At 46.5% G+C, this 25,351-nt stretch overlaps 3 non-coding genes and 47 pseudogenes across 3 annotated transcripts; 11 read left to right on the forward strand and 39 right to left on the reverse strand.

Annotated features, from left to right (window-relative positions):
- Positions 1–696: 696 nt before the first annotated feature.
- On the forward strand, positions 697–815 carry LOC148246426 (5S ribosomal RNA; annotated as a pseudogene).
- Positions 816–1,023: 208 nt separating this feature from the next.
- Positions 1,024–1,142, forward strand: LOC148246427 (5S ribosomal RNA; annotated as a pseudogene).
- A 533-nt stretch (positions 1,143–1,675) lies between these two features.
- On the forward strand, positions 1,676–1,793 carry LOC148246428 (5S ribosomal RNA; annotated as a pseudogene).
- Positions 1,794–2,000: 207 nt separating this feature from the next.
- LOC148246429 (5S ribosomal RNA) lies at positions 2,001–2,119 on the forward strand (annotated as a pseudogene).
- Positions 2,120–2,317: 198 nt separating this feature from the next.
- LOC148246430 (5S ribosomal RNA) lies at positions 2,318–2,436 on the forward strand (annotated as a pseudogene).
- Positions 2,437–2,640: 204 nt separating this feature from the next.
- LOC148246431 (5S ribosomal RNA) lies at positions 2,641–2,759 on the forward strand (annotated as a pseudogene).
- A 209-nt stretch (positions 2,760–2,968) lies between these two features.
- LOC148246432 (5S ribosomal RNA) lies at positions 2,969–3,087 on the forward strand (annotated as a pseudogene).
- A 561-nt stretch (positions 3,088–3,648) lies between these two features.
- LOC148246433 (5S ribosomal RNA) lies at positions 3,649–3,767 on the forward strand (annotated as a pseudogene).
- A 720-nt stretch (positions 3,768–4,487) lies between these two features.
- On the reverse strand, positions 4,488–4,606 carry LOC148246434 (5S ribosomal RNA; annotated as a pseudogene).
- Positions 4,607–4,811: 205 nt separating this feature from the next.
- LOC148246435 (5S ribosomal RNA) lies at positions 4,812–4,930 on the reverse strand (annotated as a pseudogene).
- Positions 4,931–5,489: 559 nt separating this feature from the next.
- LOC148246436 (5S ribosomal RNA) lies at positions 5,490–5,608 on the reverse strand (annotated as a pseudogene).
- A 560-nt stretch (positions 5,609–6,168) lies between these two features.
- LOC148246437 (5S ribosomal RNA) lies at positions 6,169–6,287 on the reverse strand (annotated as a pseudogene).
- A 208-nt stretch (positions 6,288–6,495) lies between these two features.
- On the reverse strand, positions 6,496–6,614 carry LOC148246438 (5S ribosomal RNA; annotated as a pseudogene).
- Positions 6,615–6,820: 206 nt separating this feature from the next.
- Positions 6,821–6,939, reverse strand: LOC148246439 (5S ribosomal RNA; annotated as a pseudogene).
- A 204-nt stretch (positions 6,940–7,143) lies between these two features.
- On the reverse strand, positions 7,144–7,262 carry LOC148246440 (5S ribosomal RNA; annotated as a pseudogene).
- A 204-nt stretch (positions 7,263–7,466) lies between these two features.
- On the reverse strand, positions 7,467–7,585 carry LOC148246441 (5S ribosomal RNA; annotated as a pseudogene).
- A 559-nt stretch (positions 7,586–8,144) lies between these two features.
- LOC148246442 (5S ribosomal RNA) lies at positions 8,145–8,263 on the reverse strand (annotated as a pseudogene).
- A 205-nt stretch (positions 8,264–8,468) lies between these two features.
- On the reverse strand, positions 8,469–8,587 carry LOC148246443 (5S ribosomal RNA; annotated as a pseudogene).
- Positions 8,588–9,146: 559 nt separating this feature from the next.
- On the reverse strand, positions 9,147–9,265 carry LOC148246444 (5S ribosomal RNA; annotated as a pseudogene).
- Positions 9,266–9,824: 559 nt separating this feature from the next.
- LOC148246445 (5S ribosomal RNA) lies at positions 9,825–9,943 on the reverse strand (annotated as a pseudogene).
- Positions 9,944–10,178: 235 nt separating this feature from the next.
- LOC148246446 (5S ribosomal RNA) lies at positions 10,179–10,297 on the reverse strand (annotated as a pseudogene).
- Positions 10,298–10,502: 205 nt separating this feature from the next.
- LOC148246447 (5S ribosomal RNA) lies at positions 10,503–10,621 on the reverse strand (annotated as a pseudogene).
- Positions 10,622–10,856: 235 nt separating this feature from the next.
- LOC148246448 (5S ribosomal RNA) lies at positions 10,857–10,975 on the reverse strand (annotated as a pseudogene).
- A 205-nt stretch (positions 10,976–11,180) lies between these two features.
- Positions 11,181–11,299, reverse strand: LOC148246449 (5S ribosomal RNA; annotated as a pseudogene).
- An 891-nt stretch (positions 11,300–12,190) lies between these two features.
- LOC148246450 (5S ribosomal RNA) lies at positions 12,191–12,309 on the reverse strand (annotated as a pseudogene).
- A 204-nt stretch (positions 12,310–12,513) lies between these two features.
- On the reverse strand, positions 12,514–12,631 carry LOC148246451 (5S ribosomal RNA; annotated as a pseudogene).
- A 564-nt stretch (positions 12,632–13,195) lies between these two features.
- On the reverse strand, positions 13,196–13,314 carry LOC148246452 (5S ribosomal RNA; annotated as a pseudogene).
- A 205-nt stretch (positions 13,315–13,519) lies between these two features.
- On the reverse strand, positions 13,520–13,638 carry LOC148246453 (5S ribosomal RNA; annotated as a pseudogene).
- Positions 13,639–14,103: 465 nt separating this feature from the next.
- Positions 14,104–14,222, reverse strand: LOC148246454 (5S ribosomal RNA; annotated as a pseudogene).
- Positions 14,223–14,784: 562 nt separating this feature from the next.
- On the reverse strand, positions 14,785–14,903 carry LOC148246455 (5S ribosomal RNA; annotated as a pseudogene).
- Positions 14,904–15,421: 518 nt separating this feature from the next.
- Positions 15,422–15,539, reverse strand: LOC148246456 (5S ribosomal RNA; annotated as a pseudogene).
- A 561-nt stretch (positions 15,540–16,100) lies between these two features.
- Positions 16,101–16,219, reverse strand: LOC148246457 (5S ribosomal RNA). Its single transcript, XR_015815945.1, has one exon. It is a non-coding gene; the product is annotated as a 5S ribosomal RNA (ribosomal RNA).
- Positions 16,220–16,424: 205 nt separating this feature from the next.
- On the reverse strand, positions 16,425–16,543 carry LOC148246458 (5S ribosomal RNA; annotated as a pseudogene).
- A 563-nt stretch (positions 16,544–17,106) lies between these two features.
- LOC148246459 (5S ribosomal RNA) lies at positions 17,107–17,225 on the reverse strand (annotated as a pseudogene).
- A 204-nt stretch (positions 17,226–17,429) lies between these two features.
- LOC148246460 (5S ribosomal RNA) lies at positions 17,430–17,547 on the reverse strand (annotated as a pseudogene).
- A 208-nt stretch (positions 17,548–17,755) lies between these two features.
- On the reverse strand, positions 17,756–17,874 carry LOC148246461 (5S ribosomal RNA; annotated as a pseudogene).
- Positions 17,875–18,077: 203 nt separating this feature from the next.
- LOC148246462 (5S ribosomal RNA) lies at positions 18,078–18,195 on the reverse strand (annotated as a pseudogene).
- A 563-nt stretch (positions 18,196–18,758) lies between these two features.
- LOC148246463 (5S ribosomal RNA) lies at positions 18,759–18,877 on the reverse strand. The gene has a single exon (XR_015815740.1). It is a non-coding gene; the product is annotated as a 5S ribosomal RNA (ribosomal RNA).
- Positions 18,878–19,082: 205 nt separating this feature from the next.
- LOC148246464 (5S ribosomal RNA) lies at positions 19,083–19,201 on the reverse strand (annotated as a pseudogene).
- A 559-nt stretch (positions 19,202–19,760) lies between these two features.
- Positions 19,761–19,879, reverse strand: LOC148246465 (5S ribosomal RNA). The gene has a single exon (XR_015815226.1). It is a non-coding gene; the product is annotated as a 5S ribosomal RNA (ribosomal RNA).
- Positions 19,880–20,442: 563 nt separating this feature from the next.
- Positions 20,443–20,561, reverse strand: LOC148246466 (5S ribosomal RNA; annotated as a pseudogene).
- Positions 20,562–20,770: 209 nt separating this feature from the next.
- On the reverse strand, positions 20,771–20,889 carry LOC148246467 (5S ribosomal RNA; annotated as a pseudogene).
- A 204-nt stretch (positions 20,890–21,093) lies between these two features.
- Positions 21,094–21,212, reverse strand: LOC148246468 (5S ribosomal RNA; annotated as a pseudogene).
- A 370-nt stretch (positions 21,213–21,582) lies between these two features.
- Positions 21,583–21,702, reverse strand: LOC148246469 (5S ribosomal RNA; annotated as a pseudogene).
- Positions 21,703–21,905: 203 nt separating this feature from the next.
- LOC148246470 (5S ribosomal RNA) lies at positions 21,906–22,024 on the reverse strand (annotated as a pseudogene).
- A 205-nt stretch (positions 22,025–22,229) lies between these two features.
- Positions 22,230–22,348, reverse strand: LOC148246471 (5S ribosomal RNA; annotated as a pseudogene).
- Positions 22,349–22,905: 557 nt separating this feature from the next.
- LOC148246472 (5S ribosomal RNA) lies at positions 22,906–23,024 on the reverse strand (annotated as a pseudogene).
- Positions 23,025–24,183: 1,159 nt separating this feature from the next.
- On the forward strand, positions 24,184–24,302 carry LOC148246473 (5S ribosomal RNA; annotated as a pseudogene).
- A 205-nt stretch (positions 24,303–24,507) lies between these two features.
- LOC148246474 (5S ribosomal RNA) lies at positions 24,508–24,626 on the forward strand (annotated as a pseudogene).
- A 562-nt stretch (positions 24,627–25,188) lies between these two features.
- Positions 25,189–25,307, forward strand: LOC148246475 (5S ribosomal RNA; annotated as a pseudogene).
- The last annotated feature ends 44 nt before the right edge of the window (positions 25,308–25,351 follow it).

Raw genomic sequence — 25,351 nt, forward strand, 5'->3', positions numbered from 1 at the left:
AGCACCAATGCAACGGATTTTATCGGAACTCTGCAAGTTAAGGGTGCTTGGGCGAGAGTAGCACTAGGATGGGTGACCTCCTACGAAGTCCTTATATTTCACCCATTTTCTTAGGAAGTCCTCGTGTTGCACCCATTTTTTTGCAGATGATTCTTTCGACGATACGCGCGACTTGAATTATGGTCCTCAGGTTTATTCGCAAATGTGAGTCACAGCACCGTAGCATTTTACTTGATATTAGAACGAGCACGGGAGGTGCAGTGCGCACGCACAAGTAAACAAATGACGGGAGGAGGGATGGAGGGAGAAAAAGTGTATGTATTTGCAGCGGAGAATGAAACATGAGCAATCATACCAGCACCAATGCAACGGATTCTATCAGAACTCCGCAAGTTAAGGGTGCTTGGGCGAGAGTAGCACTAGGATGGGTGACCTCCTGCGAAGTCCTTATATTTCAAAAATTTTCTTAGGAAGTCCTTGTGTTACACCCATTTTTTTGCAGATGATTCTTTCGACGATACGCGCGACTTGAATTATGGTCCTCAGGTTTATTCACAAATGTGAGTCACGGCACCGTAGCATTTTACTTTATATTAGAAGGAGCACGGGAGGTGCAGTGTGCACGCACAAGGAAACAAATGACGGGAGGGGGAATAAAGGGGAATGAGTTTATGTATTTGCAGCGCAAAATTAAACAGGTGCGATCATATCAGCACCAATGCACCGGATCCCATCAGAACTCCGCAGTTAAGTGTGCTTTGGTGAAAGTAGTACAGTGATGGGTTACCTCGTGGGAAGTTCTCGTGTTGCACCCATTTTTTTTTTTCAGATGTGTCGTTCGACGTTGCGCGCGACTTTAATTATGGTCCGCAGATTTATTCGCAATTGTGAGTCACGGCGCCGTGGCATTGTACTTGATATTTGAACGAGAACGAGAGGTGCAGTGCGCACGCACTTGGAAACAAATGACGAGAGGGGGAAAAAAGGAGAAGGAATTTATGTATTTGCAGCGGAAAATTAAACAGGTGCGATCATACCAGCACTAATGCACCGGATCCCATCAGAACTCCGCAGTTAAGTGTGCTTTGGCGAGAGTAGTGCTCGGATGGGTGACCTCCTGGGAAGTCCTCGTGTCGCACTAATTTTTTTTTTTAGACGGGTCGTTCGACGTTACGCGCTACTGGAACTAGGGTCCACTGGTTTATATGCAAATGTGAGTCAAGAAGCAGGGGCATTTTAATCGATATTAGAACGAGAAGGAGAGATGTAGAGTGCACGCACAAGGAAACAAATGACCGGAGGTGGGGATGGAGGGAGAAAAAGTGTTCGTATTTGCAGCACAGAATGAAACATGAGCAATCATACCAGCACCAATGCAACAGATTCTATCAGAACTCCGCAGTGAAGTGTGCTTGGGCGAGATTAGTACTCGGATGGGTGACCTCCTGGGAAGTCCTCGTGTCACACCAATTTTTTTTCAAACGGGTCGTTCGACGTTACGCGCGTCTGGAACTAGGGTCCGCTGGTTTATACGCAAATGTGATTCAAGAAGCAGGGGCATTTTAATCGATATTAGAATGAGAATGAGAGGTGAAGTGGGAATGCACAAGGAAACAAATGACGGGCGGGGGAAGAAAGGAGAAGGAGTGTATGTATTTGCAGCACGAAATTAAACAGGTGCGATCATACCAGCACTAAAGCCTCGGATCCCATCAGAACTCCGCAGTTAGGTGTGCTTGGGCGAGAGTAGTACTCGGATGGTGACCACTTGGGAAGCCCTCGTGTTGCACCTATTTTTTTTTTCGGATGGGTTATTCGACGTTAGGCGCGAATGGAATTATAAACCGCTGGTTCATTTGCAAAGGTGAGTCACGGTGCCGGGGCATATTACTTTATATTAGAACGAGAAAGAGAGATGCAGAGTGCACGCACAAGGAAACAAATGACGGGAGGGGGAAGAAAGGAGAAGGAGTTTATGTATTTGCAGCGCGAAATTAATCAGGTGCGATCATACCAGCACTAATGCAACAGATCCCATCATAACTCCGCAGTTAAGTGTGCTTGGGCGAGAGTAGTACTCGGATGGGTGACCACTTGGGAAGTACTCGTGTTGCACCCATTTTTTTGCAGATGATTCTTTCAACGTTACGTGCGATTTTAATTATGGTCCTCAGGTTTATTCGCAAATGTGAGTCACAGCGGTGTAGAATTTTACTTGATATTAGAACGAGAAGGCAGTGCGCACGCACAAGGAAACAAATGACGGGAAGGGGAAGAAAGGGGAATGAGTTTATGTATTTGCAGCGTAAAATTAAACAGGTGCGATCATACCAGCACTAATGCACCGGATCTTGTCAGAACTCCGCCGTGAAGTGTGCTTGGGCGAGAGTATTACTCGGATGTGTGACCTCTTGGGAAGTTCTCGTATGGCAACAATTTTTTTTCAGAGGGGTCGTTCGATGTTACGCGCGACTGGAACTATGGTCCGCTTGTTTATATGCAAATGTGAGTCAAGAATCTGGGGAATTTTAATCGATATTAGAACGAGAAGGAGAGGTGCAATGTGAACGCACAAGGAAACAAATGATGGGAGGGGGGTAGGGAAGAAGGAGTGTATGTATTTTCAGCACGAAATTAAATAGGTGCGGTCACACCAGCACAAATGCATCGAATCCCATCAGAACTCCGCAGTTAAGTGTGTTTTGGCGAAAGTAGTACAATGATGGGTTACCTCCTGGGAAGTTCTCGTGTTGCACCCATTTTCTTTTTTTCAGATGTGCCGTTCGACGTTACGCGCGACTTTAATTATGGTCCGCAAATTTATTCGCAAATGTGAGTCACGGCGCCGTGGCATTTTACTTGATATTTGAACGAGAACGTGAGGTGCAGTGTGCACGCACAAGGAAACAAATGACGGGAGGGGGAAGAAAGGAGAAGGAGTTTATGTATTTGCAGCGCAAAGTTACACAGGTGCGATCATACGAGCACTAATGCACCGGATCCCATTAGAACTCCGTAGTTAAGTGTGCTTGGGCAAGAGTAATACTCGGATGGGTGACCTTCTGGGAAGTCCTCGTGTTGCACTAATTTTTTTTTTCAGACCGGTCGTTCGACGTTATGCGCGACTGCAATTAGGGTCCACTGGTTTATACGCAAATGTGAGTCAAGAAGCAAGGGCATTTTAATCGATATTAGAACGAGAAAGAGAGATGCAGAGTGCACGCACAAGGAAACAAATGACGGGAGGGGGAGGGAAGGAGAAAGAGTGTTTGTATTTTCAGCACGAAATGAAACAGGTGCGATCATACCAGCACTAATGCATCGGATTCTATCAGAACTCCGTAGGTAAGGGCGCTTGGGCGAGAGTAGTACTAGCATGGGTTACCTCCTGCGAAGTTCTTATATTTCACCCATTTTCTTGTGAAGTCCTCGTGTTGCACCCATTTTTTTACAGATGATTCTTTCGACGATACGCGCGACTTGAATTATGGTCCTCAAGTTTATTCGCAAATGTGAGTCACGGCACCGTAGTATTTTACATGATATTAGAACGAGCACGGGAGGTGCAGTGCGCACGCACAAGGAAAGAAATGACAGGAGGGGGTAGAAAGGAGAAGGAGTTTATGTATTTGCAGTGCAGAATTAAATGGGTGCGATCATACCAGCACTAATGCACTGGATCCCATCAGAACTCCGCAATTAAGTGAGCTTGGGCGAGAGTAGTACTCTGATGGGTGACCTCCTGGGAAGTCCTCGTGGCGCACCAATTTTTTTTCAGACGGGTCGTTCGATGTTATGCGCGACTGGAACTAGGGTCCGTTGGTTTATACGCAAATGTGAGCCAAGAAGCAGGGGCATTTTAATCGATATTAGAACGAGAAGGAGAGGTGCAGTGTGAATGCACAAGGAAACAATTAATGGGAGGGGGAGGGAAAGAGAAGGAGTGTATGTATTTTCAGCACGAAATGAAACAGGTGCGATCATACCAGCACTAATGCAACGGTGCGCACTGCACCGTGCTCGTTCTAATATCAAGTAAAATGCTACAATGCCGTGACTCACATTTGCGAATAAACCTGAGGACCATAATTCAAGTCGAGCATAACGTCGAAAGAATCATCTGCAAAAAAATGGGTGCAACACGAGGACTTCTTAAGAAAATAGGTGAAATATAAGGACTTCGCATGAGGTCACCCATCCTAGTGCTACTCTCGCCCAAGCACCCTTAACTTGCGGAGTTTTGATAGAATCCGTTGCATTGGTGCTTGTATGATCGCTCATGTTTCATTCTGCGCTGCAAATACATACACTCTTTCTCCCTCCATCCCCTCTCCCGTCATTTGTTTCCTTGTGCGTGCACTCTGCATCTCTCCTTCTTGTTCTAATATCAAGTAAAATACCCTGGCATCGTGACTCACCTTTGCGAATGAACCAGCGGTTTATAATTGCATTCGCGCGTAACGTCGAACGATCCATCCGAAAAAAAATGGGTGCAACACGAGGACTTCCCAGGAGGTCACCAATCCGAGCACTACTCCCGCCCAAGCACACTTAACTGCTAAGTTCCGATGGGATACGGTGCATTAGTGCTGGTATGATGGCACCTATTTAATTTCTCGCTGCAAATACGTACACTCCTTCTCCTTTCTTCCCCTTCCCGTCATTTGTTTCCTTGTTCGTTCACACTTCACCTCTCATTCTCGTTCTAATATCGATTAAAATGCCCCTGCTTCTTGACTCACATTTCCGTATAAACCAGCGGACCCTAATTCCAGACGTGCGTAACGTCGAACGACCCGTCTGACAAAAAATTGGTGCGATACAAGTACTTCCCAGGAGGTCACCCATCCGAGTACTAATCTCGCCCAAGCACACATAACTGCGGAGTTCTTATGGGATCCGGTGCATTAGTGCTGGTATGATCGCACCTGTTTAATTTTGCGCTGCAAATACATAAACTCATTCCCCTTTCTTCCCGCTCCCGTCATTTGTTTCCTTGTGCGTGCGCACTGCACCTCCCGTTCTCGTTCTAATATCAAGTAAAATGTCACGGCACCGTGACTCACATTTGCGAATAAACCTGAGGACCATAATTCAAGTCGCGCGTAACGTCGAAAGAATCATTTGCAAAAAAATGGGTGCAACACGAGGACTTCACAAGAAAATGGGTGAAATATAAGGACTTCGCAGGTGGTAACCCATGCTAGTACTACTCTCGCCAAAGCACCCTTACCTACGGAGTTCTGATAGAATCCGTTGCTTTAGTGCTGATATGATCGCACCTGTTTCATTTCGTGCTGAAAATACATACACTCCTTCTCCTTCCCTCCCCCTCCCATCAATTGTTTCCTTGTGCGTTCACACTGCACCTCTTCTTCTCGTTCTAATATCGATTAAAATGCCCCTGCTTCTTGACTCACATTTGCGTATAAACCAGCGGACCCTAGTTCCAGTCGAGCGTAACGTCGAACGACCCTTCTGAAAAAAAATTGGTGCCACACGAGGACTTCCCAGGAGGTCACCTATCCGAGTACTACTCTCGCCCAAGCACACTTAACTGTGGAGTTCTGTTGGGATCCGGTGCATTAGTGCTGGTATGATCGCACCCGTTTAATTTGCGCTGCAAATACATAAATTCCTTCTACTTTCTTCCCGCTCCCGTCATTTGTTTCCATGTGCGTGCGCACTGCACCTCCCGTGCTCGTTCTAATATCAAGTAAAATGCTAAGGTGCCGTGACTCACATTTGCGAATAAACCTGAGGACCATAATTCAAGTCATGCGTAACGTCGAAAGAATCATCTGCAAAAAAATGGGTGCAACACGAGGACTTCCTAAGAAAATAGGTGAAATATAAGGACTTCGCATGAGGTCACCCATCCTAGTGCTACTCTCGCCCAAGCACCCTTAACTTGCGGAGTTCTGATAGAATCCGTTGCATTGGTGCTTGTATGATCGCTCATGTTTCATTCTGCGCTGCAAATACATACACTCTTTCTCCCTCCATCCCCTCTCCCGTCATTTGTTTCCTTGTGCGTGCACTCTGCATCTCTCCTTCTTGTTCTAATATCAAGTAAAATACCCTGGCATCGTGACTCACCTTTGCGAATGAACCAGCGGTTTATAATTGCATTCGCGCGTAACGTCGAACGATCCATCCGAAAAAAAATGGGTACAACACGAGGACTTCCCAGGAGGTCACCAATCCGAGCACTACTCCCGCCCAAGCACACTTAACTGCTAAGTTCCGATGGGATACGGTGCATTAGTGCTGGTATGATGGCACCTATTTAATTTCGTGCTGCAAATACATACACTCCTTCTCCTTTCTTCCCCTTCCCGTCATTTGTTTCCTTGTGAGTGTGCACTGCACCTCTCGTTCTCGTATAAATATCAAGTAAAATGCCACGGCGCAGTGACTCACATTTTCGAATAAATCTGCGGACTATAATTAAAGTCGCGCGTAACGTCGAATGGCACATCTAAAAAAAAAAAATGGGTGCAACACGAGACCTTCCCAGGAGGTAACCCATCCTTGTACTACTTTCGCCAAAGCACACTTAACTGCGGAGTTCTGATGGGATCCGACGCATTTGTGCTGGTGTGATAGCACCTGTTTAATTTCGTGCTGAAAATACATACACTCCTTCTCCTTCCCTCCCCCCTCCCATCAGTTGTTTCCTTGTGCGTTCACACAGCACCTCTTTTTCTCATTCTAATATCGATTAATATGCCCCTGCTTCTTGACTCACATTTGCGTATAAACAAGTGGACCATAGTTTCAGTTGCGCGTAACGTCGAAGGACCCGTCTGGAAAAAAATTTTTGCGACACGAGAACTTCCCAGGAGGTCACCCATCCGAGTACTACTCTCGCACAAGCACACTTGACTGCGGAGTTCTGATGGGATCCGGTGCATTAGTGCTGGTATGATCGCACCTGTTTAATTTTGCGCTGCAAATACATAAACTCCTTCTCCTTTCTTCCCCCTCCCGTCATTTGTTTCCTTGTGCGTGAACTCTGCATCTCTCATTCTCGTTCTAATATCTAGTAATATACCTCGGCAACGTGACTCACCTTTGCAAATGAACCAGCGGTTTATAATTCCATTCACGCGTAACGTCGAACAACCCATCTGAAAAAAATAGGTGCAACACGAGGGCTTCCCAAGTGGTCACCCATCCGAGTACTACTCTCACCAAAGCACACTTAACTATGGAGTTCTGATGGGATCCGGAGCTTTAGTGCTGGTATGATCGCACCTGTTTAATTTCGCACCGCAAATACATACACTCCTTCTCCTTTCTTCCCCCTCCCGTCATTTGTTTCCTTGTGCGTTCACACTTCACCTCTCATTCTCGTTCTAATATCGATTAAAATGCCCCTGCTTCTTGACTCACATTGGCGTATAAACCAGCGCACCCTAGTTCCAGACGCGCGTAACGTCGAACGACCCGTCTGAAAAAAATTGGTGCGACACGAGGACTTCCCAGGAGGTCACCCATCCGAGTACTAATCTCGCCCAAGCACACATAACTGCGGAGTTCTGATGGGATCCGGTGCATTAATGCTGGTGTGATCGCACCTGTTTAATTTCACGCTGCAAATACATAAACTCATTCCCCTTTCTTCCCCCTCCCGTCATTTGTTTCCTTGTGCGTGCGCACTGCACCTCCCGTTCTCGTTCTAATATCAAGTAAAATGCCACGGCGCCGTGACTCACATTTGTGAATAAACCTGCGGACCATAAATCAAGTCGCGCGTAACGTCGAAAGAATCATCTGCAAAAAGATGGGTGCAACACGAGGACCTCCCAAGAAAATGGGTGAAATATAAGGACTTCGCAGGAGGTCACCCATCTGAGTACTTTTCTCGCCCAAGCACCCTTAACTGCGGAGTTCTGATAGAATCCGTTGCATTAGTGCTGGTATGATCCCTCATGTTTCATTCTGCACTGCAAATACATACACTCTTTCTCCTCCCATCCCCCCTCCCGTCATTTGTTTCCTTGTGCGTGCACTCTGCATCTCTCTTTCTCGTTCTAATATCAAGTAATATGCCCCAGCACCGTGACTTACCTTTGCAAATGAACCAGCAGTTTATAATTCTATTCGCGCGTAACGTTGAACAACCCATCCGAAAAAAATAGGTGCAACACGAGGGCTTCCCAAGTTGTCACCCGTCCGAGTACTACTCTCGCCCAAGCACACTTAAGTGCAGAATTCTGATGGGATCTGGGGCTTTAGTGCTGGTTTGATCGCACCTGTTTAATTTCGCGCTGCAAATACATACACTCCTTCTCCTTTCTTCCCCCTCCGGTCATTTGGTTCCTCGTGCGTTCACACTTCACCTCTCATTCTCGCTCTAATATCGATTAAAATGCCCCTGCTTCTTGACTCACATTTGCGTATAAACCAGCGGACCCTAGTTCCAGTCGCGCGTAACGTCGAACGATCCGTCTGAAAAAAAATTTGTGCGACACAAGGACTTCCCAGGAGGTCACCCATCCGAGTACTACTCTCGCCCAAGCACAATTAACTGCGGAGTTCTGATGGGATCCAGTGCAATAGTACTGGTATGATCGCACCCGTTTAATTTTGCGCTGCAAATAGATAAACTCCTTCTCCTTTCTTCCCCCTCCCGTCATTTGTTTCCTTGTGCGTGCGCACTGCACCTCCCGTGCTCGTTCTAATATCAAGTAAAATACTACGGTGCCGTGACTCACATTTGCGAATAAACCTGAGGACCATAATTCAAGTAGCGCGAAACGTCGAAAGAATCATCTGCAAAAAAATGGGTGCAACACAAGGACTTCACAAGAAAATGGGTGAAATATAAGGACTTCGCAGGAGGTAACCCATGCTAGTACTACTCTCGCCTAAGCACCCTTACCTACGGAGTTCTAATAGAATCCGATGCAATAGTGCCGGTATGATCGCACCTGTTTCATTTCGTGCTGAAAATACATACACTCCTTCTCCTTTCCTCCCCCTCCCATCAATTGTTTACTTGTGCGTTCACACTGCACCTCTCATTCTCGTTCTAATATCGATTAAAATGCCCCTGCTTCTTGACTCACATTTGCGTATAAACCAGCAGACCATAGTTCTAGTCGCGCGTAACGTCGAACGACCCGTCTGAAAAAAAATTGGTGCGACACAAGGACTTCCCAAGAGGTCACCCATCCGAGTACTACTATCGCCCAAGCACACTTAACTGCAGAGTTCTGATGGGATCCAGTGCATTTGTGCTGGTATGATCGCACCCGTTTAATTCCGCGTTGCAAATACATAAATTCCTTCTACTTTCTTCCCCCTCCCGTCATTTCTTTCCTTGTGCGTGCGCACTGCACCTCCCGTGCTCGTTCTAATATCAAGTAAAATACTACGGTGCCGTGACTCACATTTGCGAATAAACCTGAGGACCATAATTCAAGTCGCGCGTAACGTCGAAAGAATCATCTGCAAAAAAATGGGTGCAACACGAGGACTTCACAAGAAAATGGGTGAAATATAAGGACTTCGCAGGAGGTAACCCATGCTAGTACTACTCTCGCCCAAGCACCCTTACCTACGGAGTTATGATAGAATCCGTTGCATTAGTGATGGTATGATCGCACTTGTTTCATTTCGTGCTGAAAATACATACACTCCTTCTTCTTCCCTCCCCCTCCCATCAATTGTTTTCTTATGCGTTCACACTGCACCTCTCCTTCTCGTTCTAATATCGATTAAAATGCCCCTGCTTCTTGACTCACATTTGCGTATAAACAAGCGGACCCTAGTTCCAGTCGCGCGTAACGTCGAACGACTCGTCTGAAAAAAAATTGGTGCGACACGAGGACTTTCCAGGAGGTCACCTATCCGAGTACTACTCACGCCCAAGCACACTTAACTATGGAGTTCTGATGGGATCCGGTGCATTAGTGCTGCTATGATCGCACCCGTTCAATTCAGCGCTGCAAATACATAAACTCCTTCTCCTTTCTTCCCCCTCCCGTCATTTGTTTCCTTGTGCGTGCGCACTGCACCTCCCGTACACGTTCTAATATCAAGTAAAATGCCACGGCGCCGTGACTCACATTTGCGAATAAACCTGTGGACCAAAAATCATGTCGCGCATAACGTCGAAAGAATCATCTGCAAAAAGATGGGTGCAACACGAGGACCTCCCGAGAAAATGGGTGAAATATAAGGACTTCGCAGGAGGTAACCCATCCGAGTACTACTCTCGCCCAAGCACACTTAACTGCAGAGTTCTGATGGGATCCGGGGCTTTAGTGCTGGTATGATCGCACCTGTTTAATTTCGCGCTGCAAATACATACACTAATTCTCCTTTCTTCCCCCTCCCATCAATTGTTTCCTTGTGCGTTCACACTGCACCTCTCATTCTCGTTCTAATATCGATTAAAATGCCCCTGCTTCTTGACTCACATTTGCGTATAAACCAGCGGACCCTAGTTCCAGTCGCGTGTAACGTCGAACGACCCGTCTGAAAAAAAATTGTTGCGACACGAGGACTTCCCAGGAGGTCACCCATCCGAGTACTACTCTCGCCCAAGCACACTTAACTGCGGAGTTCTGATAGGATCCAGTGCATTAGTGGTGGTATGATCGCACCCGGTGAATTCCGCGCTGCAAATACATAAACTCCTTCCCATTTCTTCCCCCTCCCGTCATTTATTTCCATGTGCGTGCGCACTGCACCTCCCGTGCTCGTTCTAATATCAAGTAAAATGTTACGGTGCCGTGACTCACATTTGCGAATAAACCTGAGGACCATTATTCAAGTCGCGCGTAACGTCGAAAGAATCATCTGCAAAAAGATGGGTGCAACACGAGGACCTCCCGAGAAAATGGGTGAAATATAAGGACTTCGCAGGAGGTAACCCATCCGAGTACTACTCTCGCCCAAGCACACTTAACTGCAGAGTTCTGATGGGATCCGGGGCTTTAGTGCTGGTATGATCGCACCTGTTTAATTTCGCGCTGCAAATACATACACTCCTTCTCCTTTCTTCCCCCTCCGGTCAATTGTTTCCTTGTGCGTTCACACTACACCTCTCATTCTCCTTCTAATATCGATAAAAATGCCCCTGCTTCTTGACTCACATTTGCGTATAAACCAGTGGACCCTCGTTCCAGTCGCGTGTAACGTCGAACGACCCGTCTGAAAAAAAATTGTTGCGACACGAAGACTTCCCAGGAGGTCACCCATCCGAGTACTACTCTCGCCGAAGCACACTTAACTGCGGAGTTCTGATGGGATCCGATGCACTAGTGCTGGTATGATCGCACCAGGTGAATTCCGCGCTGCAAATACATAAACTCCTTCCTCGTTCTTCCCCCTCCCGTCATTTATTTCCTTTTGCGTGCGCACTGCACCTCCCGTGCTCGTTCTAATATCAAGTAAAATGCTACGGTGCCGTGACTCACATTTGCGAATAAACTTGAGGACCATAATTCAAGTCGCGCGTATCGTGGAAAGAATCATCTGCAAAAAAATGGGTGCAACTCGAGGACTTCCTAAGAAAATGGGTGAAATATAAGGACTTCGCAGGAAGTCACCCATCCTAGTGCTACTCTCGCCCAAGCACCCTTAACTTACGGACTTCTGATAGAATCCGTTGCATTGGTGCTGGTATGATTGCTCATGTTTCATTCTACGCTGCAAATACATACACTTTTTCTCCCTCCATCCCCTCTCCCGTCATTTGTTTCCTTGTGCGTGCACTCTGCATCTCTCCTTCTCGTTTTAATATCGATTAAAATGCCCCTGCTTCTTGACTCACATTTGCGTATAAACCAGCGGACCCTAGTTCCAGTCGCGCGTAACGTTGAACGACCCGTCTGAAAAAAAAAATTAGTGCGACACAAGGACTTCCTAGGAGGTCACAGATCCGAGTACTACTCTCGCCTAAGCACACTGAACTACAGATTTCTGATGGGATCCGATGCATTAGTGCTGGTATGATCGCACCCGTTTAATTCAGCGCTTCAAATACATAAACTCCTTCTCCTTTCTTCCCCCTCACGTCATTTGTTTCCTTGTGCGTGCGCACTGCACCTCTCGTTCTCGTTCAAATATCAAGTAAAATGCCACGGCGCCGTGACTCACATTTGCGAATAAATCTGCGGACCATAATTAAAGTCGCGCGTAACGTCGAACGGCACATCTTAAAAAAAGAAAATGGGTGCAATACGAGAACTTCCTAGGAGGGAACCCATCATTGTACTACTTTCGCCAAAGCACACTTAACTTCGGAGTTCTGATGGGATTCGGTGCATTTGTGCTGGTGTGACCGCACCTGTTTAATTTCATGCTGAAAATACATACTCTCCTTCTTCCCTCCCCCCCTCCCATCATTTGTTTCCTTGTGCGTTCACACTGCACCTCTCCTTCTCGTTGTAATATCGATAAAAATGCCCCTGATTTTTGACTCACAATTGCGTATAAACCAGCGGACCATAGTTCTAATCGCGCGTATCGTCGAACGACCCATCTGAAAAAAAATTGTTGCGATACGAGGACTTCCCAAGAGGTCACCCATCCGAGTACTACTCTCGCCCAAGCACAATTAACTGCAGAGTTCTGATGGGATCCAGTGCATTAGTGCTGGTATGATGCCACTTGTTTAATTTTGCGCTTCAAATACATACACTCCTTCTCTTTTCTTCCTCCTCCCGTCATTTGTTTCCTTGTGCGTGCGCACTGCACCTCCCGTACTCGTTCTAATATCAAGTAAAATGCCACGGGACCGTGACTCAAATTTGCGAATAAACCTGCAGACCATAAATCAAGTCGCGCGTAACGTCAAAAGAATCATCTGCAAAAAGATGGGTGCAACACGAGGACCTTCCAAGAAAATGGGTGAAATATAAAGACTTCACTAGAGGTCACCCATCCGAGTACTTTTCTCTCCCAAGCACCCTTAACCTGCGGAGTTCTGATAGAATCCGTTGCATTGGTGCTGGTATGATTGCTCATGTTTCATTCTGCGCTGCAAATACATACACTTTTTCTCCCTCCATCCCCCCTCCCGTCATTTGTTTCCTTTTGCGTGCACTCTGCATGTCTCATTCTCGTTCTAATATCAATTAAAATGCCCCTGCTTCTTGACTCACATTTGCGTATAAACCAGCGGACCCTAGTTCAAGTTGCGCGTAACGTCGAACGACCCGTCTAAAAAAAAAAATTAGTGCGACACGGGGACTTCCCAACTGGTCACCCATCCGAGTACTATGCTCGCCCCAGCACACTTAACTGCGGAGTTCTGATGGGATCCGGAGCTTTAGTGCTGGTATGATCGCACCTGTTTACTTTCGCACTCCAAATACATACACTCCTTCTCCTTTCTTCCCCCTCCTGTCATTTGTTTCCTTGTGCGTTCACACTTCACCTCTTATTCTCGATCTAATATCGATTAAAATGCCCCTCCTTCTTGACTCACATTTGCGTATAAACCAACGGACCCTAGTTCTAGACGCGCGTATCGTCGAACGACCCGTCTGAAAAAAAATTGGTGCGACACGAGGACTTCCCAGGAGGTCACCCATCCGAGTACAAATCTCGCCCAAGCACACTTCACTGCGGAGTTCTGATGGGATCCAGTGCATTAGTGCTAGAATGATCGCACCTGTTTAATTTCACGCTGCAAATACATAAACTCATTCCCCTTTCTTCCCCCTCCCGTCATTTGTTTCCTTGTGCGTGCGCACTGCACCTCCCGTTCTCGTTCTAATATCAAGTAGAATGCTACAGCGCCGTGACTCACATTTGCGAATAAACCTGAGGACCATAATACAAGTCGCGAGTAACGTCGAAAGAATTATCTGCAAAAAAATGGGTGCAACACGAGGACTTCACAAGAAAATGGGTGAAATATAAGGACTTCGCAGGAGGTAACCCATGCTAGTTCTACTCTCGCCCAAGCACCCTTACCTACGGAGTTCTGATGGGATCTGGGGCTTTAGTGCTGGTATGATCGCACCTCTTTAATTTCGCGCCGCAAATACATACACTCCTCCTTTCTTCCCCCTCCCGTCATTTGTTTCCTTGTGCGTTCACACTTCACCTCTCATTCTCGACCCGTCTGAAAAAAAATTTGTGCGACACAAGGACTTCCCAGGAGGTCACCCATCCGAGTACTACTCTCGCCCAAGCACACTTAACTGTTGAGTTCTGATGGGATCCGGTACATTAGTGCTGGTATGATCGCACCCGTCTAATTCTGCGCCGCAAATACATAAACTCCTTCTCCTTTCTTCCCCCTCCCGTAATTTGTTTTCTTGTGCGTGCGCACTGCACCTCCCGTGCTCGTTCTAATATCAAGAAAAAATCTACGGTGCCGTGACTCACATTTGCGAATAAACCTAAGGACCATAATTCAAGTCGCGCGTATCGTCGAAAGAATCATCTGCAAAAAAATGTGTGCAACACGAGGACTTCCAAAGAAAATGGGTGAAATATAAGGACTTCGCAGGAGGTCACCCATCCTAGTGCTACTCTCGCCCAAGCACCCTTAACTTGCGGAGTTCTAATAGAATCCGTTGCACGTGTGCTGGTATGATTGCTCATGTTTCATTCTGCACTGCAAATACATACACTTTTTCTCCCTCCATCCCCCCTCCCGTCATTTGTTTCCTTGTGTGTGCACTCTGCATCTCTCATTCTCGTTCTAATATCGATTAAAATGCCCCTGCTTCTTGACTCACATTTGCGTATAAACCAGTGTACCCTATTTCCATTCGCGCGTAACGTCGAACGACCCGTCTGAAAAAAAAAATAGTGCGTCAGGAGGACTTCCCAGGAGGTCACCCATCTGAGTACTACTCTCGCCCAAGCACACTTAACTGCAGAGTTCTAATGGGATCCGGTGCATTAGTGCTGGTATGATGGCAACTTTTTAATTTTGCGCTGTAAATACATAAACTCCTTCTCCTTTCTTCCTCTTCCCGTCATTTGTTTCCTTGTGCGTGCGCACTACACCTCTCGTTCTCGTTCAAATATCAAGTAAAATGCCACGGCGCCGTGACTCACATTTGGGAATAAATCTGCGGACCATAATTAAAGTCGCGCGTAACATCGAACGGCACATCTGAAAAATAAAATAGGTGCAACACGAGAACTTCCCAGGAGGTAACCCATCATTGTACTACTTTCGCCAAAGCACACTTAACTGCGGAGTTCTGATGGATCCGGTGCATTGTGCTGGTGTGACAGCACCTGTTTAATTTTGTGCTGAAAATACATACACTCCTTCTTCCCTCCCCCCCTCCCATCATTTGTTTCCTTGTGCGTTCACACAGCACCTCTCCTCGTTCTAATATCGATTAAAATGCCCCTGATTCTTGACTCACATTAAACCAGCGGACCAAAGTTCCAGTCGCGCGTAACGTCAAACGACCCATCTGAAAAAAAATTGTTGCGATACGAGGACTTCCCAAGAGGTCACCCATCCGAGTACTACTCTCGCCCAAGCACACTTAACTGCAGAGTTCTGATGGGATCGAGTGCATTAGTGCTGGTATGATGCCACTTGTTTAATTTTGTGCTTCAAATACATACACTCCTTCTCTTTTCTTCCTCCTCCCGTCATTTGTTTCCTTGTTCGTGCGCACTGCAACTCCCGTACTCGTTCTAATATCAAGTAAAATGCCACGGCGCCGTGACTCACATTTGCGAATAAACCTGCGGACCATAAATCAAGCCGCGCGTAACGTCGAAAGAATCATCTGCAAAAAGATGGGTGCAACACGAGGACCTCCCAAGAAAATGGGTGAAATATAAGGACTTCGCAGGAGGTCACCCATCCGTGTACTTTTCTCGCCCAAGCACCCTTAACTGCGGAGTTCTGATAGAATCCGTTGCATTAGTGCTGGTATGATCCATCATGTTTCATTCTGCACTGCAAATACATACACTCTTTCTCTTTCCATCCCCCCTCCCGTCATTTGTTTTCTTGTGCGTGCACTCTGCATCTCTCTTTCTCGTTCTAATATCAAGTAATATGCCCCGGCACCGTGACTCACCTTTGCAAATGAACCAGCAGTTTATAATTCCATTCTCGCGTAACGTCGAACAACCCATCCGAAAAAAAAAAGGTGCAACACGAGGGCTTCCCAAGTGGACACCCATCCGAGTACTACCCTCGCCCAAGCACACTTAACTGCGGAGTTCTGATGGGATCCGAAGCTTTAGTGCTGGTATGATCGCACCTTTTTAATTTCGCGCTGCAAATACATACACTCCTTCTCCTTTTTTCCCCCTCCCGTCATTTGTTTCCTTGTGCGTTCACACTTCACCTCTCATTCTCGTTCTAATATCGATTAAAATGCCCCTGCTTCTTGACTCACATTTGCGTATAAACCAGCGGACCCTAGTTCCAGATGAGCGTAACGTCGAACGACCCGTCTAAAAAAAAATTGGTGCGACACGAGGACTTTTCAGGAGGTCACCCATCCGAGTACTAATCTCGCCCAAGCACACTTCACTATGGAGTTCTGAAGGGATCCGGTGCATTAGTGCTGGTATGATCGCACCTGTTTAATTTTGCGCTGCAAATACATAAACTCATTCCCCTTTCTTCCCCCTCCCGTCATTTGTTTCCTTGTGCGTGCGCACTGCACCTCCCGTTCTCGTTCTAACATCAAGTAAAATGCTACAGCGCCGTGACTCACATTTGCGAATAAACCTGAGGACCATAATACAAGTCGCGCGTAACGTCGAAAGAATCATCTGCAAAAAAATGGGTGCAACACGAGGACTTCACAAGAAAATAGGTGAAATATAAGGACTTCGCAGGAGGTAACCCATGCTAGTACTACTCTCGCCCAAGAACTTTTACCTACGGAGTTCTGATAGAATCTGTTGCATTAGTGCTGGTATGATCGCACCTATTTCATTTCCGGCTGCAAATACATACACTCCTTCTCCTTTCTTCCCCCTCTCGTCATTTGTTTCCTTGTGCGTGCGCACTGCACCTCTCGTTCTCGTTCAAATATCAAGTAAAATGCCACGGCACCGTGACTCACATTTGCGAATAAATCTGCGAACCATAATTAAAGTTGCGCGTAACGTCGAACGACACATCTGAAGAAAAGAAAATGGGTGCAACACGAGAACTTCCCAGGAGGTAACCCATCATTGTACTACTTTCGCCAAAGCACACTTAACTGCGGAGTTCTGATGGGATCCGGTGCATTTGTGCTGGTGTTACCTCACCTGTTTAATTTCGTGCTGAAAATACATACACTTCTTCTTCCCTCCCGCCCTCCCATCATTTGTTTCCTTTTGCGTTCACATTGCACCTCTCCTTCTCGTTCTAATATCGATTAAAATGCCCCTGATTCTTGACTCACATTTACGTATAAACCAGCGGAACATAGTTCCAATCGCGCGTAATGTCGAACGACCTATTTGAAAAAAAATTGTTGCGATACGAGGACTTCTCAAGAAGTCACCCATCCGAGTACTACTCTCGCCCAAGCACACTAAACTGCAGAGTTCTGATGGGATCCAGTGCATTAGTGCTGGTATGATGCCACTTGTTTAATTTTGCGCTTCAAATACATACACTCCTAATCTTTTCTTCATCCTCCCGTCATTTGTTTCCTTGTGCGAGCGCACTGCACCTTCCGTACTTGTTCTAATATCAAGTAAAATGCCACGGCGCCGTGACTCACATTTGCGAATAAACCTGCGGACCATAAATCAAGTCGCGCGTAACGTCGAACGGCACGTCAGAAAAAAAAAATGGGTGCAACATGAGAACTTCCCATGAGGTAACCCATCATTGAACTACTTTCGCCAAAGCACACTTAACTGCGGAGTTCTGATGGGATCCGGTGCTTTTGTGCTGGTGTGACCGCACCTGTTTAATTTCGTGCTGAAAATACATACACTCCTTCTTCCCTCCCCCCTCCCATCATTTGTTTCCTTGTGCGTTCACACTGCACCTCTCCTTCTCGTTCTAATATCGATTAAAATGCCCCTGATTCTTGACTCACATTTGCGTATAAACCAGCAGACCATAGTTCCAGTAGCGCGTAACGTCGAACGACACATCTGAAAAAAAATTGTTGCGATACGAGGACTTCCCAAGAGGTCACGCATCCGAGTACTACTCTCGCCCAAGCACACTTAACTGCAGAGTTCTGATGGGATCGAGTGCATTAGTGCTGGTATGATGCCACTTGTTTAATTTTGCGCTTCAAATACATACACTCCTTCTCTTTTCTTCCTCATCCCGTCATTTGTTTCCTTTTGCGTGCGCACTGCACCTCCCGTTCTCGTTCTAATATCAAGTAAAATGCCACGGCGCCGTGACTCACATTTGCGAATAAACCTGTGGACCATAAATCAAGTCGCGCGTAACGTCGAAAGAATCATCTGCAAAAAGATGGGTGCAACATGAGGACCTCCCAAGAAAATGGGTGAAATATAAGGACTTCGCAGGAGGTCACCAATCCGAGTACTTTTCTCGCCCAAGCACCCTTAACTGCGGAGTTCTGATAGAATCCGTTGCATTAGTGCTGGTATGATCCCTCATGTATCATTCTGCACTGCAAATACATACACTCTGTCTCCTTCCATCCCCCCTCCCGTCATTAGTTTCCTTGTGCGTGCACTCTGCATCTCTCTTTCTCGTTCTAATAACAAGTAATATGCCCCGGCACCGTGACTCACCTTTGCAAATGAACCAACTATTTTATAATTACATTCGCGCGTAACGTCGAACAACCCATCCAAAAAAAAAATAGGTGCAACACGAGGGCTTCCCAGGTGGACACCCATCCGAGTACTACTCTCGCCCAAGCACACTTAACTGCGGAGTTCTGATGGGATCCGGAGCTTTAGTGCTGGTATGATCGCACCTGTTTAATTTCGCGCTGCAAATACATACACTCCTTCTCCTTTCTTCCCCCTCCCATCATTTTTTTCCTTGTGCGTTCACACTTCACCTCTTATTCTTGTTCTTATATCGATTAAAATGCCCCTGCTTCTTGATTCACATTTGCATATAAACCAGCGGACCCTAGTTCCAGACGTGCGTAACGTCGAACGACTCGTCTGGAAAAAAATTGGTGCGACACGAGGACTTCCCAGGAGGTCAACCATCCGAGTACTAATCTCGCCCAAGCACACTTAACTGTGGAGTTCTGATGGGATCTCGGGCTTTAGTGCTAGTATGATCGCACCTGTTTAGTTTCGCGCTGCAAATACATACACTCCTTCTCCTTTCTTCCCCCTCCCGTCATTTGTTCCCTTGTGCGTTCACACTTCACCTCTCATTCTCATTCTAATATTGATTAAAATGCCCCTGCTTCTTGACTCACATTTGTGTATAAACCAGCGGACCCTAGTTCCAGACGCGCGTAACGTCGAACGACCCGTCTGAAAAAAAATTGGTGCGACACGAGAACTTCACAAGAAAATATATGAAATATAAGGACCTCACAGGAGGTAACCCATGCTAGTACTACTCTCGCCCAAGCGCCCTTACCTACGGAGTTCTGATAGAATTTGTTGCATTAGTGCTGGTATGATCGCACTTGTTTCATTTCATGCTGAAAATACATACACTCCTTCTCCTTCCCTCCCCCTCCCATCAATTGTTTCCTTGTGCGTTCACACTGCACCTCTCATTCTCGTTCTAATATCGATTAAAATGCCCCTGCTTCTTGACTCACATTTGCGTATAAACCAGCGGACCCTAGTTCCAGTCGCGCGTAACGTCGAACGACCCGTCTGAAAAAAAATTGGTGCGACACGAGGACTTCCCAGGAGGTCACCCATCCGAGTACTACTCTCGCCCAAGCACACTTAACTGCGGAGTTCTGATGGGATCCGGTGCATTAGTGCTGGTATGATCGAACCCATTTAATTGTGCGCTGCAAATACATAAACTCCTTCTCCTTTCTTCCCACTCCCGTCATTTGTTTAATTGTGCGTGCACATTGCATCTCCCGTTCTCGTTCTAATATCAAGTAAAATGCTACGGTGCCGTGACTCACATTTGCGAATAAACCTGAGGACCATAATTCAAGTCGCGCGTATCGTCGAAAGAATCATTTGCAAAAAAATGGGTGCAACACGAGGACTTCGTAAGAAAATGGGTGAAATATAAGGACTTCGCAGGAGGTCACCCATCCTAGTGCTACTCTCGCCCAAGCACCCTTAACTTGCGGAGTTCTGATCGAATCCGTTGCATTGGTGCTGGTATGATTGCTCATGTTTCATTCTGCGCTACAAATACATACACTTTTTCTCCCTCCATCCCCCCTCCCGTCATTTGTTTCCTTGTGCGTGCACTCTGCATCTCTCCTTCTCGTTCTAATATCGATTAAAATGTCCCTGCTTCTTGACTCCCATGTGCGTATAAACCAGTGGACCCTAGTTCCAGTCGCGCGTAACTTCGAACGACCCGTCTGAAAAAAAAAATTAGTGCGACACGAGGACTTCCCAGGAGGTCACCCATCTGAATACTACTCTCGCCCAAGAACACTTAACTGTGAAGTTCTGATTGGATCCGGTGCATTAGTGCTGGTATGATCGCACCTGTTTAATTTTGCGCTGCAAATATATAAACTCCTTCTCCTTTCTTTCGCCTCCCGTCATTTGTTTCCTTGTGCGTGCGCACTGCACCTCTCGTTGTCGTTCAAATATCATGTAAAATGCCACGGCGCCGTGACTCACATTTGCGAATAAATCTGCGGACCATAATTAAAGTCGCGCGTAACGTCGAACGGCACATTTGAAAAATAGAAAATGGGTGCAACACGAGAACTTCCCAGGAGGTAACCCATCATTGTACTACTTTCGCCAAAGCACACTTAACTGCAGAGTTCTGATGGGATCCGGTGCATTTGTGCTGGTGTGACCGCACCTGTTTAATTTCGTGCTGAAAATACATACACTCCTTCTTCCCTCCCGCCCTCCTATCATTTGTTTCCTTGTGCGTTCACACTGCACCTCTTCTTCTCGTTTTAATATCGATTAAAATGCCCCTGATTCTTGACTCACATTTGCGTATAAACCAGCGGACCATAGTTCCAGTTGCGCGTAACGTCGAACGACCCATCTGAAAAAAAATTATTGCGATACGAGGACTTCCCAAAAGGTCAACCATCCGAGTACTACTCTCGCCCAAGCACACTTAACTGCAGAGTTCTAATGGGATCCAGTGCATTAGTGCTGGTATGATGCCAATTGTTTAATTTTGCGCTTCAAATACATACACTCCTTCTCTTTTCTTCCTCATCCCGTCATTTGTTTCCATGTGCGTGCGCACTGCACCTCCCTTACTCATTCTAATATCAAGTAAAATGCCACAGCGCCGTGACTCACATTTGCGAATAAACCTGCGAACCATAAATCAAGTCGCGCGTAACGTCGAAAGAATCATCTGCAAAAAGATGGGTGCAACACGAGGACCTCCCAAGAAAATGGGTGAAATATAAGGACTTCGCAGGAGGTCACCCATCCGAGTACTTTTCTCGCCTAAGCACCCTTAACTGCGGAGTTCTGATAGAATCTGTTGCATTAGTGCTGGTATGATCCCTCATGTTTCATTCTGCACTGCAAATACATACACGAGGACTTCCCAGGAGGTCACCCATCCGAGTACTACTCTCGCCCAAGCACACTTAACTGCGGAGTTATGATGGGATCCGGTGCATTAGTGGTGGTATGATCGCATCCGTTTAATTCCGCACAGCAAATACATAAACTCCTTCTCCTTTCTTCCCCCTCCCGTCATATGTTTCCTTGTGCGTGCGCTCTGCATCTCTCTTTCTCGTTCTAATATCAAGTAATATGCCCTGGCATCGTGACTCACCTTTGCAAATGAACCAGCGGTTTATAATTCCATTCGCGCGTAACGTCGAACAACCCATCCGAAAAAATAGGTGAAACATCAGGGCTTTCCAAGTGGTCACCCATCCGAGTACTACTCTCGCCCAAGCACACTTAACTACGGAATTCTGATGGGATCCGGGGCTTTAGTGCTGGTATGATCGCACCTATTTAATTTCGCGCTGCAAATACATACACTCCATCTCCTTTCTTCCCCGTCCGGTCATTTGTTTCCTTGTGCGTTCACACTTCACCTCTCATTCTCGTTCTAATATCGATTAAAATGCCCCTGCTTCTTGACTCACATTTGCGTATAAACCAGCGAACCCTAATTCCAGTCGCGCGTAACGTCGAACGACCCGTCTGAAAAACAATTGGTGCGACACGAGGACTTCCCAAGAGGTCACCTATCCGAGTACTAATCTTGCCCAAGCACACTTCACTGCGGAGTTCTGATGGGATCCGGTGCATTAGTGCTGGTATGATCGCACTTGTTTAATTTTGCGCTGCACATACATAAACTCATTCCCCTTTCTTCCCCCTCCCGTCATTTGTTTCCTTGTGCGTGCACACTGCACCTCCCGTTCTCGTTCTAATATCAAGTAAAATGCTACAGCGCCGTGACTCACATATGCGAATAAACCTGAGGACCATAATTCAAGTCGCGCGTAACGTCGAAAGAATCATATGCAAAAAAATGAGTGCAACACGAGGACTTCACAAGAAAATGGGTGAAATATAAGGACTTCGCAGGAGGTAACCCATGCTAGTACTACTCTCGCCCAAGCACCCTTACCTACGGAGTTCTGATAGAATCCGTTGCATTAGTGCTGGTATGATCGCACCTGTTTAATTTCGCGCTGCAAATGCATACACCTTTTCCTTTCTTCCCCCTCCCGTCATTTGTTTCCTTGTGCGTTCATACTTCACCTCTCATTCTCGTTCTAATATCGATTAAAATGCCCCTACTTCTTGACTCACATTTGCTTATAAACTAGCGGACCCTAGTTCCAGACACGCGTACCGTCGAACGACCCGTCTGAAAAAAAATTAGTGCGACACGAGGACTTCCCAGGAGGTCACCCATCCGATTACTAATCTCGCCTAAGCACAATTCACTGCGGAGTTCTGATGGGATCCGGTGCATTAGTACTGGTATGATCGCACCTCCGCAGTTAAGTGTGCTTGGGCGAGAGTAGTACTCGGATGGGTGACCTCCTGGGAAGTCCTCGTGTCGCACCAATTTTTTTTCAGACGGGTCGTTCGACGTTACGCGCGACTGGAACTAGGGTCCGCTGGTTTATACGCAAATGTGAGTCAAGAAGCAGGGGCATTTTAATCGATATTAGAACGAGAAGGAGAGGTGCAGTGTGAACGCACAAGGAAACAATTTATGGGAGGGGGAGAGAAGGAGAAGGAGTGTATGTATTTTCAGCACGAAATGAAACAGGTGCGATCATACCAGCACTAATTCAACGGATTCTATCAGAACTCCGTAGGTAAGGGTGCTTGGGCGAGAGTACTACTAGCATGGGTTACCTCCTGCAAAGTCCTTATATTTCACCCATTTTCTTGTGAAGTCCTCGTGTTGCACTCACTTTTTTGCAGATGATTCTTTCGACATTACGCGCGACTTGAATTATGGTCCTCAAGTTTATTCGCAAATGTGATTCACGGCGCTGTAGCATTTTACTTGATATTAGAACGAGAACGGGAGGTGCAGTGCGCACGCACAAGGAAACAAATGACGGGAGGGGGAAGAAAGGGGAATGAGTTTATGTATTTGCAGTGCAAAATTAAACAGATGTGTCGTTCGACGTTACGCGCGACTTTAATTATGTATGTATTTTCAGCACCCATTTTAATCGATATTACAACGAGAAAGAGAGGTGCAGTGTGAACGCACAAGGAAACAATTGATGGGAGGGGGAGGGAAGGAGAAGGAGTGTATGTATTTTCAGCACGAATTGAAACAGGTGCGATCATACCAGCACTAATGCAACGGATTCTATCAGAACTCCGTAGGTAAGGGTGCTTGGGCGAGAGTAGTACTAGCATGGGTTACCTCCTGCGAAGTCCTTATATTTCACCCATTTTCTTGTGAAGTCCTCGTGTTGCACCCATTTTTTTGTAGATGATTCTTTCGACGTTACACACGACTTGAATTATGGTCCTGAGGTTTATTTGCAAATGTGAGTCACGGCGCTGCAGCATTTTACTTGATATTAGAACTAGAACGGGTGGTGCAGTGCGCACGCACAAGGAAACAAATGACGGGAGGGGGAAGAAAGGAGAATGAGTTTATGTTTTTGCAGCGCAAAATTTAACAGGTGCGATCATACCAGCACTAATGCACCAGATCCCATCATAACTCCGCAGTGAAGTCTTCTTGGGCGAGAATAGTACTCGGATGGGTGACCTCTTGGGAAGTCCTCGTGTCGCACCAATTTTTTTTCAAACGGGTCGTTCGACGTTACGCGCGTCTGGAACTAGGGTCCGCTGGTTTATACGCAAATGTGAGTCAAGAAGCAGGGGCATTTTAATCGATATTAGAACGAGAATGAGAGGTGAAGTGTGAACGCACAAGGGAACAAATGACGGAAGGGGGAAGAAATGAGAAGGAGTGTGTGTATTTGCAGCACGAAATTAAACTGGTGCGATCATACCAGCACTAAAGGTCCGGATTCCATCAGAACTCCGCAGTTAAGTGTGCTTGGGCGAGAGTAGTACTCGGATGGGTCACCACCTGAGAAGCCCTCGTGTTGCACCTATTTTTTTTTCGGATGGGTTGTTCGACGTTACGCGCGAATGGAATTATAAACCGCTGGTTCATTTGCATAGGTGAGTCACGGTGCCGAGGCATATTACTTGATATTAGAACGAGAAATAGAGATGCAGAGTGCACGCACAAGGAAACAAATGACGGGAGGGGGGATGGGAGGAGAAAGAGTGTATGTATTTGCAGTGCAGAATGAAACATGAGGGATCATAGTAGCACTAATGCAACGGATTCTATCAGAACTCCGCAAGTTAAGGGTGCTTGGGCGAGAGTAGCACTAGGATGGGTGACTTCCTGCGAAGTTCTTATATTTCACCCATTTTCTTAGGAAGTCCTCGTGTTATACCTATTTTTTTGCAGATGATTCTTTCGATGATACGCGCGACTTGATTTATGGTCTGCAGGTTTATTCGCAAATGTGAGTCACGGCGCCGTTGCATCTTACTTGATATTAGAATGAGCACGGGAGGTGCAGTGCGCACGCACAAGGAAACAAATGACGGGAGGGGAAAGAAAGGAGAAGGAGTTTATGTATTTGCAGTGCGGAATTAAACGGGTGCGATCATACCAGCACTAATGCACTGGATCCCATCAGAACACTGCAGTTAAGTGTGCTTGGGCGAGAGTAGTACTCGGATGGGTGACCACCTGGGAAGTCCTCGTGTTGCACAAATTTTTTTTCAGACGGGTCATTCGACGTTACGCGCGACTGGAACT

This window comes from Carica papaya, chromosome 8 (assembly GCF_054855325.1).
Source record: "Carica papaya isolate Zhongbai chromosome 8, ASM5485532v1, whole genome shotgun sequence".
In the NCBI taxonomy this organism is placed as follows: domain Eukaryota; kingdom Viridiplantae; phylum Streptophyta; class Magnoliopsida; order Brassicales; family Caricaceae; genus Carica; species Carica papaya.